Genomic DNA, 17,542 nt, shown 5'->3' with positions numbered 1-17,542 from the left:
TAACAGCTAGGGGCTAGCTAGCACTAATTGGGTTTAACTTATATGTTTATAATTAAGAGCCGTTTGGATGAGCTTAAAAAAAGTGACTTTTATGTATGAAATGCTTTTAGAACTTTAAAGTGCTGAAAGTTATTTTTATAAATAAGCAGTTGAGTGTTTGGATAAAAGTGCTTAAATGAGGAAAATTATGTGAATTTTAGGGTTAAAAGAATAAAAAGGGTAATTTGAGAATTTAGTTAAAATATAAGGGATATAAAAGTAATTTTCATGGTCAAAGAAAATGATTTTAAGCACTTAGAAAAAAAAAGTTAGGAATCCTAACTTTTCATTTTTGACTGACTTTAAAAACTTTATGGCTTAAAGTTATCATTAGGCAAACATGTTTTTTTTTTTAATTTTTTTTTGGGAACAGACCCTACACGAGGCTCCCACCTCTCGTGCATAGTCAGGGGTTGAGCATCACCCCCAAACCTTAACATATATAACAAAACAGAAAATACAAGGAGGGGGACATAAACCTTACCTCCGATCCTATGTTGGTTCATAAGTCAGCTAACCTACTAAGGTCGGCTAACTCATCCCCAATACAAAAGGTGCTATCTAATAACTAGAAAAGCAATAAACCTATGAGAGGACTCCTCTCGATACACTTCCACTAAGAAAAACGTAAATGAGGGAGACTCTCCCCTTCCATGTGAATACAATAAAGTAACCTACACTAGTCCTATTCAAGTAAGCTACATATCATACATAGCTAAAATGAAGAAGGGCAAGTATACGAAACTTCTATTTCGCATGGGTCGGGAAAGTTATTTTCATCTTTGTCTTTCTTAATCTTGTAATACCGAGGTTGTCAAGTTGTGGAAGAACATTGTCCCTGCAGACTTGCAGCTGCTATGTCAAGGGTCTGTGAGTGCTCCTCTTGTTGAAGAGTGAATGCTGAAGAAGTTGATGACCAAAAGATGGCCTACCTGCAGCTTCAGTTCCTGTCCCAATGTAGCTAAGCAGCTATGGATGTTGTTGGTGTTGCAGCCTGTTGGTGTTGCCTGTATCTTCTTGTGTTGTAGCCCATCTACCTGCAGCTTCATCTTCAAAGTCTGTAACTTCAGGTTCAGCTGTGGGTTGAGTTGTTGTTTGGTGTTGCATTTCTGCAGTGTATATGAAATTGTTGTAGTTTTGAACTTGTTGCAACCACTCTTCTTGTTGTTGTTGGTTCTTGGATGTTGTATAATGAGTGTTGTACTCATTCTTGCACCTCCAAGGCAAACTCCAAGCTGTCAAAAGTTGCACCATGCCACTGCTATACGAAGAAGCAATTATGGATGGTGTGGTGCATGTTTGGCTTGTTGTTGCATTCTGCAGGTTGTTGTAGGGTATTGATATTGAAGATCCTATTCTTGGAAGCTGCTGCTGTGTAGAGTACCTGCACAATTAAACAAACAAGAGGATAATTCCAATTGCTGGTTCAAGTGTTGTAGCTCTGCATCAATCTTGCATCTCCAAGGCCTGCTCCAAGTTGTCAACTGATGCACCACGCTACTGCTGCTCCAAGGGCACAATGAATTGCTGATCTCAGCTAACAGCAATGCAACCTTGTACCTACAGAGAAAAAGCAAAGCAGACACCACTACTCTAGCTCTTACATCTAAATGTAAGTTGGTTGTTCTATGAAAGCAATAAACAAGGGAGACTCTCCCCTTACAATAAGAAATAACTAGGTTGAATACGAAAGAATAAACTAAATTATACATAGATAGTCTATTACACAATGCAAGGGAGATCAGTCACGGAGGTTGTTTAATTCTTTTTAGGCTTTTTCTTCTAAAACTTGCTATTCCTAGCTTGTCCATCTTGATGTAGCCCTTTGTTTTCTGTGGTAGCTGCTGGAAGTTGTGGAAGTGTTGTGTATAATTGAACATGTGGTTGTATTTAGATAAGGTATCTGCAGAATGGTTTGCTTCTCTGAATATATGTTTGCAATGAAATAGTTCCAAATGCTGGACCAAAGACTGCAATTTTGCAACATATTTGTGAATGCTCCAAGGTGGTTTGAGGTCTTGTTTCAACCACTTAGTCAATAATTCTGAATCAACCTCCAAAATCACTCTACTATAGCCATGTTGGAGACACCAAGTGATGCCAATAGTTGATGCCTGCACTTCTGCTTGGTTGTTAGTACCCAGTCCCAATAGAGTTGCAAAGGCATATATTAAGTTACCATTGTGGTCTCTTAATATTCCTCCTGCTCCAATTTTCCCAGGGTTATCTAATGCACTCCCATCAGTATTCAACTTCACTGTGGAAGGTGGAGGTCTGATCCACATAACTTTGGTCACTCTCATGTCATGTTGGCAGTTCTCTACCATAGTAATCAGCTCTTTCCAGCTCTGTGGCCATTTAATGTAAGGGTAAGCATTACTTATCAGCATGTAAAGATCTTTGACTATGGAGAACTTAACTCTGGTAACACTAGATTTCTTTCCTCCATATTTACTTGCACATCTATTCTTCCATATATGCCAACAAACAAAGATAGGAGTGGCCTGCAACATGAGTTTATGAGCATCATTATTGGACTTGGCAGTCCACCACTTCATTAGGATGCATCTCAATGGGCAGGTCCCTTGCAAGATCCCCCAGGAACTGGAGAATTGTTGCCAAATATGCTTGGCAAAATTTCCAGAAGCAAATATATGATCTACATTGTCCAATCCAGGCCTGTAACAACAAGAACATGCTGTTGGTGCTGCTCCAAATTGGATAATTTTATCATTGGTTGGAAGCTTGTATCTGAGGGCTCTCCATAGTAGAAAAGAAACTTTGAAGGGAATATTGATGTGCTAAGTGTTGCCACCAGTTAAGGTCTTAGGCTTCTTTTTTCTAATTAGTTCCCATGCAGATTTACAAGTAAAACCACCATGAGAATTCAATTTCCAGCAAGCTTGATCAGGTATGTGAGGTTTGTACATAATGTCTGTGTTAAGGATCTGCTGCACCAGCTGGGGAGGGGCTTGTTGTCTGATTTTCTGCACATTCCACTCCCCATTCTCAAGGAATTCAAAGACTGTACTATTATTGAGTCTTGGAAGATAGTTATTGTGATTAGCTAGTGGGCCAATACCCAGCCAATCATCCCACTAAAAACTGCAGGTACCTGAGTTGATGTGCCAATGTATATGTGGCTCAATATAAATTTTATTTGCCATCATATGTTTTCACATAATAGACTGACTTGTGTCCCATTTTTTGATCACTGGGTGTGCCCTTTGGCAGTACTTAGCCTTCAGAAATTCTCCCCATAAAGTCTTCTTGGACCTGAAGGTCCACCACTGTTTGTATTGCAAAGCTAAGCACACCTCTTGTATATTTTTCATGCCAATTCCCCCTTCCTCAACAGGATAGCTGAGAGTCTCCCAGGATGCCCAATGGTATTTTCTCTTCTCTTTGTCCCATCCCCAGAAGAAGTCTGCAATAAGGGCCTTGATCTGCTTCATAGAGGTAGTAGTAGGTTTGATTGCAGACAACAAATGGATTGGTAGTGATTGCAACACTGACTTTACCAATGTTGCTCTACCTCCATAGCTTAACACTTTAGTCTGCCATCTTCTGATTTTGCTTAGAACTTTGGACACCATACTTGTATAGTATATGATTCTCTGTCTTCCAATGTAAAGAGGATATCCCAGGTAAGTAATGGGACCATGTGTACACTTAAAACCCGTGATACTGCTGATTCTATCAATAACTTCTGCAGGAGTGTTCATAGGAATCAGGAACTGACTTTTATCCTTGTTAATAAGCTGGCCTGAATTATTTTCATACACTTGTAGAGTCTTGGTGATAAGTGTTAGAGAGAAGTTGTTGGTAGATGTGAATATAATCACATCATCTGCAAAGCTCAAGTGATTCACTTGAGGACCCTTTCTTTCCATTTGGAAACCAGTATATAGGTAGTGTTGGTGAAGATTATTCAGCATCCTGAAAAGAACTTCAGCTCCTATAATGAATAAGGCAGGTGATAGGGGGTCTCCTTGCTTGAGACCTCTTGTAGAATGGAAAAAACCATGTCTTGCACCATTAATGATCACTGAATACCAGTTGTTTGACATGATCCTCCAAATCATATCAATAAAGACTTCCCCAAATCCCATACTCCTCATGACCATACAAACGAATGACCAAGAGACCCTATCATAGGCCTTGGCCATATCCAGCTTGATCACTACATTGTCCCCAACCTTGGGCCTCTTAATATTGTGAATAATTTCCTGGGCCAACATTATGTTTTCAGATATACTCCTGCCTTTAACAAATCCTGATTGATTATCACAGATGAGTTGAGGTAGAATAAGAGTAAGTCTGAGGCAAAGGAGTTTGGATATAACCTTGTTAGTGAAGTTACTGAGGGAGATGGGCCTGTAATCTGAAAGTTTGTTGAGCTGTCCAACCTTAGGAAGTAGAACCAAACAAGCATGTGATATATACCTGGGAATATAGTGACCATTGAAGAAGTATTGCACTAACTTACGTAGGTCATCACAAATGATATCCCAGCATGAGTGAAAGAACTTGCCACTCATGCCATCTGGCCCTGCAGCTGAAGTAGGACTCATAGAAAATACTACTTCCTTTAACTCATCCTTGGTAGGTAGGGAATGTAGTAATTCATTCTGTTGATCATTAACTAGCCTTGGGATGCATTTAAGCACATTTTCATTGATTTTTTTCTCCTCAGCAGTAAATATTTTCTCAAAGTGTGCATATGCTGCACTTGTAATATTGTCATCACCCTGGATGGAATTACCATGTTCATCACTGATCTGATGGATGAACAACCTTCTTCTTCTCCCTCTGATGATGGCATGGAAATAATTGGTATTGGCATCTCCATCTTTGAACCAATGCAACTGAGTTTTTTGTTTCAAAATAGACTGCTCCATCTTCAAGTACCTAATATACTGGGCATTGATCTGATTTAGCTTGGCCCTATTATCTTCATTTTGTCACTGATGATATCTTCTTCAGCTTGTCTCACTTGTTCCTCAAATTGTTTGACTGAGGCAAATATATCCCCATACTGATTTCTGGATCAATGGCTAAGAGTATTAGAAACTCTTTTCAGTTTTTGATGAAAGATCCTCATTGGATTTCCATCCACAGGTCTTTCCCAATAAGATCTCACAGTAGCAAGAAAGTTTTCATTTTCAACCCAACAGTGTAAGAACTTGAAATATTTGATAATATTACTTTGTCTTTCAGTGCATTCCAGCAGAAGAGGACAGTGATCAGAACCTGTAGATGCCAGGTGATTAAGAGTGGTCACAGGCATGACCTCCAACCAAGCATCATTGACCATGGCCAGGGCAAGTCTCTTCCATATTCTAGCCTCTGCATCTCTTTTGTTGCACCATGTGAATTGCTGTCCATGAAAACCAAGATCAGTGAGTCCACAAGCTTCAATGACACTAATGAACTCAAAGCTCTTGTTCATGTTATAAATCTGCCCCCTATCTTTTCTTCAACATCTGTGATTACATTGAAGTCTCCAATGGTACACCAAGGTTCCTCCATACTAGAGAATTGAAGCATCTTTTCCCATAACTCTCTTCTCATATAGTCTTTGCATTTGGCATATACAAAGGTAATAAGATATTGATTAGGCCAAGCTGAATGCTTGAACTTGCAAGTGATCTGCTGTTCATCCTGATCCACCAGGTTGCACACAATGTCTTGATTCCAGAATAACCATATTTTGTTGTTGGAGTTGTTCATAGCATTATCCATACCTAACTGAATTCGGTGGAAGTGAAGCTGAGCTTTGTTGGAGAAAGGTTCCAGCATTGCCATCATGGAGAGCTTGTGGTAATCTTTCAACCTCTGTAATCTGTCTAGAGCAAAAGCTAAAAAGGGGGTTTAAGTTGTATGCCCTCATAGTATTTTTTTTTTTAATTTTTTAATTTTTACAATCAGCTTGCTTATTAATTAAGAAATTACATAAAGATCTCTTGATAAGTATTAATTGAAAATTTGAAAAAAATGATAAATAACCTACTATCACATGTAAGAAGTCACTGATAGTGTAGAAAAATCTTTACATTAATTCAAAATTTCCAAAAGATGGACATAATATTAATCTTAGAAGAATATCATGCCTTGATTTTTCTCTACCAAATATAGTAAATTGATTGTATGTTAGTTTTAAAGATGGTAGGGGTAGATAATTATATTGATTTTAATTGATTAAGATATATAACTTTTATCAATACTATCATGTATATATGTATGTATAACTTTTATCAATGCAATGAACAAGCATTAGCTTTCATTGCAATTGCTTTAATTACGAAGAGATAAATCTAAAATTTATATTTGATAGGTTCAATCTTTAAGTTCTTATCGTAAGCTCAACATATTTTAAATTAATTTCTTTTATCATGCAATGCTACTAGTTTTAGTATAAATATTTGATTTAACTATATAATATATTAAGGTGGATAATGAATTATTTTGGTAGGAGTCCCTCAAATGTAGTTTAAAACAAGAGGAATTTGGGTGTGTTTGGTAGGAAGGAAAATATTTTTAATGAATTTAGTTTATGTGTTTGGTACTTAAGTGAAAAATATTTTTCTAAAAGTATTTCTATATAATCTAGGCAAATACTGTGAGAGGTATGGATAGAGGGTATAGGTGTGTAGTGGTGGAGATTGGGATAAAGATGAGGTATATTGAAGGGTGGGAAAGACACAAACAATATCAAATGTCACTGTAAAATTTATTTTTTCTATTTTCAATAAAAAATATATTTTAATTAATTAAATATAAAAAAATTTGAAAACCTCCGTAATGATTAATGAAAAATGGAGCGGTGCTATGAAACGTGAAGGCAACGGAGGGCTTAGAACGAAGTTGTTCAAAATCCCAAGGAAGAGTAGAGTACAACATAGGGGCTACAAATTTTGAGTGTTGCTACAGTTGTCCTTGATATTAATAATTTAATCAACCTTTTAGCTCAATTGAATAAAACTACATTGATTTAATTAAAATTTATATATTTCTTATATCAATAAGACATTAATATATTTTTACTAACTGGCCTTAGTAAATATATTGGAAAAGATGTACTCCCTCTAGTTCACATAAATAATAAATTTCAACAATTCACTTAATATGGACTACAGAAAAATAATTTATTTAATTCTTACGTAAAACTCTCTTAATAAAAATAAGGATAAAATTGAAAGAACATTACTAATATTTTTTTATTATGTGAAACATACGTTTTTTTGAAACAAAATGAAAAAGTAAAAGCATCATTTATTTTAAAATGGAGAGAGTACTACGCAAGTTGAAAGTAATCATTAGCATTACCTTGATTATGAAACACTATTTATTTTGAAATAAAATTAAAAAATCACTTATTTTGAAATGGAGCGAGTACTATGCAAGTTGAAAATAATCATTAGCATTATCTTGATTATGAAACACTATTTATTTTGAAATAAAATTAAAAAATCACTTATTTTGAAATTAAATAAAAAATTAGGACGCTGGGGAATCACCAGATCCGACATAATTACAGGGATGGCAACAAGGTGGCTCATATACTTGCAACAGAAGGATCTAGAAGAGCCACAACAAATGAAGTTAAGTTTTTGATGGAACCTCCACTGTGGGCTAAAGAAAATTTGCAGAATGAATTTCTTGGAGGATATATAACTAGGAAATCTAGTACTATAGTATATAGTAATCTAGCAAATCTGGGTAACCTAAGTGTTTTGAACTCTAATGTATTAGTCCATAGTATGGCCTCTAACGGGAATCAAAACATATTCCCTCTAAATGCTACTCTTGATGAGCACCCTCGTATGTAATAGTTTTTAGTTATAAATAAAATACCTTTTATGACCAAAAAAAAAAGAATAGAAAATTAGGAATAAATGCTTTACTAGGCATGTAATCAATGACATTCTGGTCATATTAACTCCAATTTAGTATCAATGCTAATCTGGTCAAGATCTTCTCATCTCAAGGCAAAAGCTTTGCATACACTACCGTTGTTTCATAGTATTTGATTCCGGTTGATCTGATACATTTTTTAAGAAAAAAAATTAATTAGAAAAATGTCATATTAAATTAACCTTATTAGTAACGTTTTTGAATTTTAAATTTATTTAATATTATTTTATATAGTTATTTAATATTAAGTGTATAGTGAAAAAAAATAATGAAACTCTCTTGATTTACTAAATTTAACAAGTAAAATGAAAGTATTTTTTTAATTATAAAAGACAAGTAAAATGAAACGAAGAGAGTACTAGTTGAGTTTTTGGCATCCCAATCGTCCAAATCAGGAGTGATTGTTGACACCCAATTTTGGTCCTCCACAATTTAATTAATTTTTAAGCATTTTTAATTTCCAACAATTTGAAATAATTATTTTTAAAAATTAAAAATACTTTTGAGATCGTTTTCAAGACAATTTTGTCATTTTTCCAATAAAATACATCTCTATATATTTATTAATTTATGTATTTATTATTTTTAATAAAATTTAGAATTATCGTTTTACTAGAAGTCTTCTTACTCCATGCATCAACCACCACATTGGCCTTCCGGGGTGATATAGAATAGTCAAATCATAATCTTTTAAAATCTCAACCCACCTCCTTTGCCTCAAATTCAAGTCCCTCTGACCGAAGATGTGTTGCAGACTCCGTTGATCGTTGAATATCTCACAATGAACTCCATACATATAATGTTGCCATAACTTCAAAACAAAGATAACCACCGCCAACTCTAAATCATGGGTGGGATAGTTCTTTTCATGAGCCTTCAATTACCTCAAAGCATAGGCAATCACCTTCCCCTTTTGCATCAACACTCCACTTAAGCCCACTCCCAATGCACCACAATACAAAGTAAAGTCAACACCCTCTTTAGGCAAGGTCAACACAGGCGTAGTAGTCAATAATACCTTAAGCTTTTAGAATCTCTCCTCACACTTATCCGACCAATGAAATACTACATTCTTGTAAGTAAGCCTGGTCAATAGAGCTTCTATCGTAGAGAAGCCCTAAACAAAATGGCGATAATACATTGCAAAACCCACAAAACTACGAATCCCTATAGCTGAGGTGGGCCTAGTCCATCCTCAGACTGCCTCGATCTTAGCTGTATTGACTCTAATGCCCTCCTTGGATACCACATTCCCTAAGAACGCCACCGGACTCAACCAAAACTCACACTTGGAGAACTTGACATAAAGTTTCTCCTCGCTAAGCCTCTGGAACACAAACCTCAAGTGTTGCACATGATCTGCTTCAGTCTTGGAGTAAATGAAGATATCATCAATGAAAACAATCATAAATAAATTCAGATACAGATGAAACACCCCATTCATCAACTCCATAAATATTGCTGGAGCATTAGTTAGACTAAAAGACAATAGAAGAAACTCATAGTGGCTATATCTGGTACGTAAGGCTGTCTTAGGAATATCTGAAGGTCAAATCCTCAACTAATGATACCCGAATCTTAAATCGATCTTAGAGAATAAGGCCACTCCTTGGAGATGATCAAACAAATTATCGATATGGGGAAGCGGGTACTTATTCTTGACAGTCACCTTATTCAACTGTCTATAGTCGATATACATCCTCATAGACTCGTCTTCTTCTTCACAAATAACACTGGGGCACCCCAAGGAGAAATACTAGGGCGAATACACCCCTTGCTCTACAGATCCTGAAGCTTCTTCTTTAGCTCCTTCAACTAAGCTAGAGCCATAAGATATGGAGAAATAGAAATAGGCTTAGTGCCTAGCTTGAGGTCAATAGCAAAGTCAATATCCCTGTCAGGTGGAACCCCTGGAAGATCGGTAGGAAATACATCCACAAACTCTCAAACCATAGGAATAGACTCCATAGAAGGCGGGTCAACATCAGAATCACAAATAAATTCCAAATACACCAAACAACCCTATCGATCAATTATTGGGCCCAAATACAAGAAATAACCCTACTAGGAGAGGAACCACTCGAACCCTTCCACTCTATCCGAGGCCTACCAAGCATAGCTTATGTCACCATCTTGGCATAATAATCAAGAATGGAACTATACAGAGATAACTAATCCATACCCAAAATGATATTAAAATCTACCATATCAAGGATAATCATATCCACCCACGTCTCATAACTCATCAAAGACACAAGATAGTATTGGTACACCCGATTCACTACTAAAGGCTCTCCTACTAGGGTAGAAACATGCACGTGCATGGGCATATGATCACATAGCAAATCAAACTCAGAAGAGAAATATGCCGACACATAGGAATAAGTGGAGCCAGGATCAAACAACATAGATGCAGGGCAATGACAAACCGAAACAATACCTGTGATGACTACATTGGAGGCCTCAGCCTTGAGTATACCTAGAAAAGCATAGCAATGAGCTCCCCATTTGCACCTTTCTGGGAAACATCTCTACCACCTGTTGTGCTAGGGCATCACCCACTCCCCTACCTCTAATATGACTACATCTATCGATCTGACCTCAACCACGACCCCAGATCGATAGGGCTAAACCTTTGGCTGGTGGCATTGGACCCTTGACTGGCGTTGCTGTATAAGTACGGTGTAACACCCCCAAAACTTTTCCCTAAGATTCGGACCTTTCTTGTATTCGTATAAGGTCAAACTCAATTATTATGAAGCATGTGCATGAGTTAGGATGAGTTCCTAGGTAATTAAAGAGTGTTAGAGGTGGTGTGGGGTCATAAGGGATCCTAGAACCAAGCTAAGTCCGAAAGAATTCATCTTAGGTAAGTTGTCGAAGAAGTTCGTATAAGGGGTCGACTTTTAACGACCATATCATTTGAAATATGATGATTTGGGTGGCCCACAACCTATTAAATTAAAGGTCATCGAGTCTTCTTTCCAACGCCACCAAGAGTGTAATTTTTGGAGTTCGGAGTCAAAATATATGACGATCCTAAGACGAACGGGTACTACAGGAATTTCAGGCCTGGGTTGTAACTGCAAGAAACTGGGCTTGGCGCAGCAGTGGCGCAACGCGCCACTATCACGCCAGGAACAAGCCTTAGTTGTTTGGTCCCTGGCACGACGCACCACTAGGAGATGTGTAGAGTTTTCAAGCCTATTTTCCAGAACCCAGAAAACTTAGGCTTGGCACTGTAAGGGCGCGATGCGCCACTATCGCGCCATAAAACAGCCTCAGTGGTTTGGTCCTTGGCGTGATGCGCCACTATTAGATGTGCAGGTTTTAAGCCTAAATTCGGCTTGGCGCCGCAGTGACGCGATGCGCCACTATCACGCCAGGAGCATTTTTAGCCTGTTTTCCAGATTTTTGAGAAAGGGTAATTTGGGTATTTCCCTAAATTATATATACCCTATCCTTGGACGTTTTTGGGACCATTTTTCAGTCCCTCTCTCTCTCTCTCTAAAAACCCTAATATTTTCTCTCTCTTCTTCTCCAAATCCTTCTCCAACAAGAAGTGCCTCCAAGAGCTTCAAGATTCAAGCTTTCCATTGAAGACCCAACATCAAGGTTTTTCTTCAAGTCTTCACTAAGGTATGTAAGGCTAACCTAAAATATGGATTGAGTTCTTCCATATGCCCATGTATGTGTTGGATAGGAGTTGTGAAAGATTTGAACCTTCTAGGAAGGTTTTCTTGAAATTTTTCCTAAACCCTAGAATATCTTTATATACTAAAAATTGATGGATGATTTCATGACTAGAATTATTAAATAGTCAACTTTGATATTATTGACTATAAATGTATCTTTGTATATAGATTTATAGGTATTGACGATATTCTTGAGTTGAGTTTTGTTGAGAGTATGGATTCATGTATCATTCACATGAACCCAAGATGAGATTTCTTTTGTCATAATTATCTCGAGGTTGAGGTAGATGGTTTTGTGTATATATGTATTGATTGGAATGAAAAAAATGAATTGGATAGTTAAAAATGTCCTTTTGGTTCTATAAATTGAACATGGGATTTAAAATAAGGATTGTAGAGTAGATGTTTGATGATGATATGGATGATGATGTTGATAATGATGTGAATGACGATGTTTGATAATGATGTGAATGATGATGTATGATGATGATGTGAATGATGATATTTGATGATAATATGAATGAAGAAGTTATGTTGATAAGGATGTTGTGTGATGAAGTAGATTGGAGTCTAATGTGATTATGTGATATGTTATTTGCATAATTTGATTGATTGGAATCTTATGAGCATTTTGAAAATAAATGATCTTTTGAGAAGGAGCTTTAAATAAATGATTGTGAGCATCCTTGCATAAACTATTTGTACACTATTTTGAGTTTAAAGAATGATTATTTTCATCTATGATTTTTAAAAGAGTTTAAGCATGAGTTGAGTTTGAGAAGTCTTTTAAGTATTTTTGGAACATGAGTATTTTGAGTATAAAAGAGTTGAGCATTTTTACTCTAAAAATGTCGATTTTGAGATTGAGTTGATATTGTATACATTTTAAAGAGAAGAGTTTGATGATTTGAGATGAGTCAATTTGAAAGAAGGTCCAATGAGTCCAGATTTGATTGAGTTTTGAAAAGAGTCCAATGAGACTAAATGAGTTGATTTGAAAGAGTACGATGAGACTACATGAGTATTTTGAGTATTTTACTCACTTGATAGATATGAGCATATTGAGTCTTGAGAGGAGTATCGAACACCGAATTGGGTAAGAGTATAGTCCATACTCGAACCAATAAACTACGTCACCAAAACGTAGGAGAGGATTGAACCGTTAAAGTCGGATGCTTCCCATGGGATCGAACCGTTAAAGTCGGATGTTTCCCATTTTACTGTCCTGACATTATAGGACTTGGTTGGATTGGATCCATGATTGGTTGATCATTCCTAACCTGACAAAGTATGGATGGACGTGGCAACAACATCAGATTGTTGTACTATCGCTCGCTCATATGGCGATAGTTGTCGGTTAGAGAAACTCCCAATTGAATAGATTGTGCTTGATATGATTGGCTTGATTGTGATTGTAGATAATTGAGTTGAATCGTAAAACATTGCATAGTTTAATTTGCATATTCATTGAGTTGAGTCCTTTGAGTTGATTGTTGAGTTGATGGTATATGATTGGATTGGGTTAGACGAATTGTGATTGGATTGTACATGATTTAGTTGGATATGTGATAGGATTGGACTAGATGATATGTGATTAACTTCGCGTTAACGGTATATGATTGGAGTGGATCGGATGATATATGATTGAATTGGATTGAATGATTTAATTGAATTGTATCATGCATGATTAGACTGGATTGGATGGTTTATGATTGGTCTCTATCTGAACTATGTTCTTACTTTAGACTTATGAAACTTTGATTTTGTCTCTTTTATCTTTCTGATTTTGAGATATTTGAACCGATGTTATTCTTCCTTGAGGTATGTTTTGTTCTGCCATATTACATACTCGTACATTCCACGTACTGACATCCATTTGGACCTGCATCATTTCATGATCTAGAGACAGGTTTAAGAGATCGTCAATATGAGCACCATTGAGGATCTATTCACACTCAGCGTTTTGGTGAGTCCTCCCCTACATTCGGAGGACACCGCTTATGTTATTCTTGCATCAAGTTAGCCCTTTCATTTTGATTTGAGGTAGCCATGAAAATGTCATTAGAACTATTTAGATAGTAGTGATAGAGGCTTCATAGACTAGATAGTGATGGGTCGATTGAGTATTTCGTTTCTTGAATTATTTTTGTCAAACTATTTTTAAATGACAAATATTAGAGTTGATTATTGGCCAATAGCCTTTATTCTTTGAGTTAGATTGATGTCTTGAGTTGCGCACTGACTATCCTCTTTATTTTAAGTCTTCCGCTGATTGAATGGATGAACGGATGTCTGATCAGGCTATGTGGTTTGCTTGGGAGTCAGAAATGGTTTTTTGAGTGCCGGTTACGTCTAGGGTACCCTCTTAGGGTGTGACATATGGTATGGACTAAAATGAGTCTGCATGGGGTACTGTCGAATCATATAGTCAAGGATCGACACTCAAAATACAATCTCAGAACAGACTGCTGATGCAAAGAAAAAAGAGGGATACTGTAACCACCCCAGCCCATAGGCCTCTACTGTGACCCGACTGATCTTTGACCCGAATTGTATGAACCACGATAACCCTATCCCCCTTTTAATGCTGACATAAAGGCATGAACCAGCCCTCTACATTGAAAGGAACCACCAACTCTGTAAGAACCTCAAACTCCGGATAAGGTACTCAAAAACTGGCCAGAAGTACAGACCCTCTTGGGGTCCCCGAACTCCTCCATCTCTATCAACCCCGCCTCCTTGGCGACACTAACCACCGACTGAAAAAAGGCTCCATCTCTAGATACCCAGAATACTGGCTGCCTAATAAAATAAGTCAAACCCCTCACAAAATGGTGAACCCTCTCGGTCTCATCAGGGATGATAATGATGGCATATCTGACTAGTTGACAAAAGCAAACCTCATACTCAGAAACAGACATCCCATCCTGCTTTAGGCTCTCAAATCTGAGGGGACTCTCCTCCCTCACACTCGAAGGGATGAAACGGTCATAAAAACACTAGTGAACGCCTCCCAAGTCGCTGGAGGAGACCCAACAGGTAAAGATACAGAATATGTCCTCTACCACTCTCTAGCTGGCCCACAAAGCTGAAGAGTAACATATCAAATACCATGGGTATCAGCCAACCCAACTATCTCAAGTAACTCTCTACAAGTGGTCAAGAACTCATATGCATCCTCGGTTTTCGCACCGTATAAATAAGGTGGGTCCATCTTCCTAAACTTCTTATAACGACGCTACTCATCCATATTCAATGCAACTACTGGTGCATCCTGAACCTCAACTACTAGTGCTAGAGGAAACTAGACGCTTACTCGAGTTTGTTATGTATCGGGTGTATCTGCGGCACTTCCAGTCTGTGCCATAGTCTCGAGCATGCCCAATACCCTCAATAAGGTGTCTTGTAGAAATGGTGTTGCTGATTACTCAGGAGGAACCTTCTCTCCTCTGGCCTCTATTGTCGGATTAGGGGAAATGCCCCTCTCATGATCCCTGGATGGTGCCGCTACTCGGACCCAACCCCTACCTCGATTTCTAGCTCTACCTATACCTCTACCCCGAGCAGAGGTCTCAGTAGTAGTCTCAGGGGCTGGATCCCCTCGTCCAATAGAAGAGATGCTCGAGTCCTAGCCATCTGCCGAAAGAACACGTGATAACTCATCACTTATACGAGAACCCACTCATGACAGAGTTGAAAGAAGTAAAAAGTTGATTTCCTAACAGTCTCTATAGCCCTCGAAGATAAGTAATGGACATCTCTACATCAATCCTCAAAGCTTTATTAAACTGAGCTTGTACATATATGGGACCTATGAACCTAGGCTCTGATACCAATTTGTCATGACTCGGAATAGGGTGTGATGTCACTCGCCTAACCTATCAAGACGAGGTAGCCTAAAAGTCTGAATAATTCAAAATAAATAAAAATGAATGTGGAAATATAAAGTCTAATATGATATAGATAAAAATATATGGATAATAGATTCTAAACTACACAAGACTTGGTGTCACATGTACAAGCCACTATTTTGACAGAAATGAAAAAGGTACACGCCTATATGTCTCAGTCCTCAAGTAAAACAAAACATAAAGTAAGTGGGCGGCGAGAGAGTCTGCCAAAGAAGACAAGCTGCTACCTCTCACGCGTTCAGAAGATCTTCTTGATCAAAGAGGTACTAAGAGCAGGAGGTGTCGGACTCAGATCCTACATAAATTTAGAAGCAAGGGGTGAGCACCAACAATACGGTACTCAGCAAAATAGAAACTAAATCCTAAGTAAAGCTATGCAGAACACAGGTACTCCTGATATCCCAACCACAATCCTACACAACTACACACCTGCACTCAGACAACCCCATCTATACAGTTTATATCACAATTATACCAGAATATTAGATAGTCCACAAGTAGAAAGTACACATACATCATCCCCACCATACTCAGGAAAATACAAGAAATCTCAAATCATAATCAATCACAAGATGAAATAAATGCAAATGCAATATCAAATATCATGATGCATGTCTGTCCTACAATACACATCTGCTGATCACCTCAGACCGGAACCCATAGGGGTCTCACATAGACCATGTATCCACTAGAAAAGACATTGACCAATATATGCCGGAAGAGACCTCAACTATAATATCCGCTGGAAAAGACCTCGACTGCCGAAAGAAACCTTGGCAAATTACCTCAACCAGGTAGAAAACTCGGTCCCAATATCTAGCACCTCACTCATTTCATTTCTCCGCCATCACAGATATAATACATGTACAAATAATGAGTGAAACTGGATAAATATTTACATAAGATGCCATATAATTCACAATCACAATAGATCAATGTCCCGTAGTTCATAACACTTAGACAATTAACCCTATCCAAATTCCTACTATCACACTTCAACTCATATAATTCAATTCAATTTAATGACCCAACACACCCTAATTCCATCACATAGAAAAATATAAGGTTCAACATATTTAACAAAGGTTAGAATTCAGCTTGCCTTAGCCAAAAGTCATGAACAATCCAAATGCAAAGCTTTTCCCCTCCGAAGATACTCCAAATCACCATAATCTAATCAAATATAAAATCATGATCACATTTTGAAGCTATTGACACTAAAATCAAGCAATTCGGGTAAATAGGGTAAAGTATTCAAAAATCTCATATCGGAAATTAAACTCGGAATCTGATTATTTTTAGATAAAAATATTCCTCAAGTAATTAGGAATTGAAAGGTGAAAACCATTTCAAAAAAATGATGTTAAAACGAGTTCATAATCCCCATTTCTCTTTCAAAAGTTCATGTTCAAAAAAATCCAAAATCTCTAATTTGAAGTTAAAATACTAAATTATTCATTGGAAATTAAGGAACAGTGTTAGAAATACATTACCCAATAGTTTTGTCGTGATAAACCTCAAATAAATCGCCTATATCGAGCTTGGAAATCTTAAAAATGGTGAAAATACCTTAAACTTCGTCTAAACCCCTTTGTGATGTCTCTAAAGCGACATGGCATCGCTAAAGCGGACCATCACTTTTGCAATTCGGGGGTCGCTTAAGCGAACCCTGCTTAAATGGTCTGCCTCGCTAAAGCGATGAGGGTGTCGCTTAAGAGGGCATCACTAAAGTGATGGGATCTCGCTTAAGCGGGTGTCTCTAAGATGATAGGATATCACTTAAGCGACCCTCCCTCGTTAAAGCGATTGCACTAGAGATCAACAATTCAAATTCTCTAAGTCTCAAAACCTCCGAAACAACCCTCAGAATTCATTTCGAATCCCATATATGCAACCCTACTAAATTTGATGTTTTAGACTCAATTGAATCATCGAAATTCAAATTTGAAGCCTCCTTGACCCGAAATCCGATAAGTCGCA

Source organism: Solanum dulcamara, chromosome 8, assembly GCF_947179165.1.
Source record: "Solanum dulcamara chromosome 8, daSolDulc1.2, whole genome shotgun sequence".
Lineage (NCBI taxonomy): Eukaryota > Viridiplantae > Streptophyta > Magnoliopsida > Solanales > Solanaceae > Solanum > Solanum dulcamara.
The sequence above is the reverse complement of the archived record's forward strand: the minus strand, read 5'-3'. Positions refer to the sequence as shown.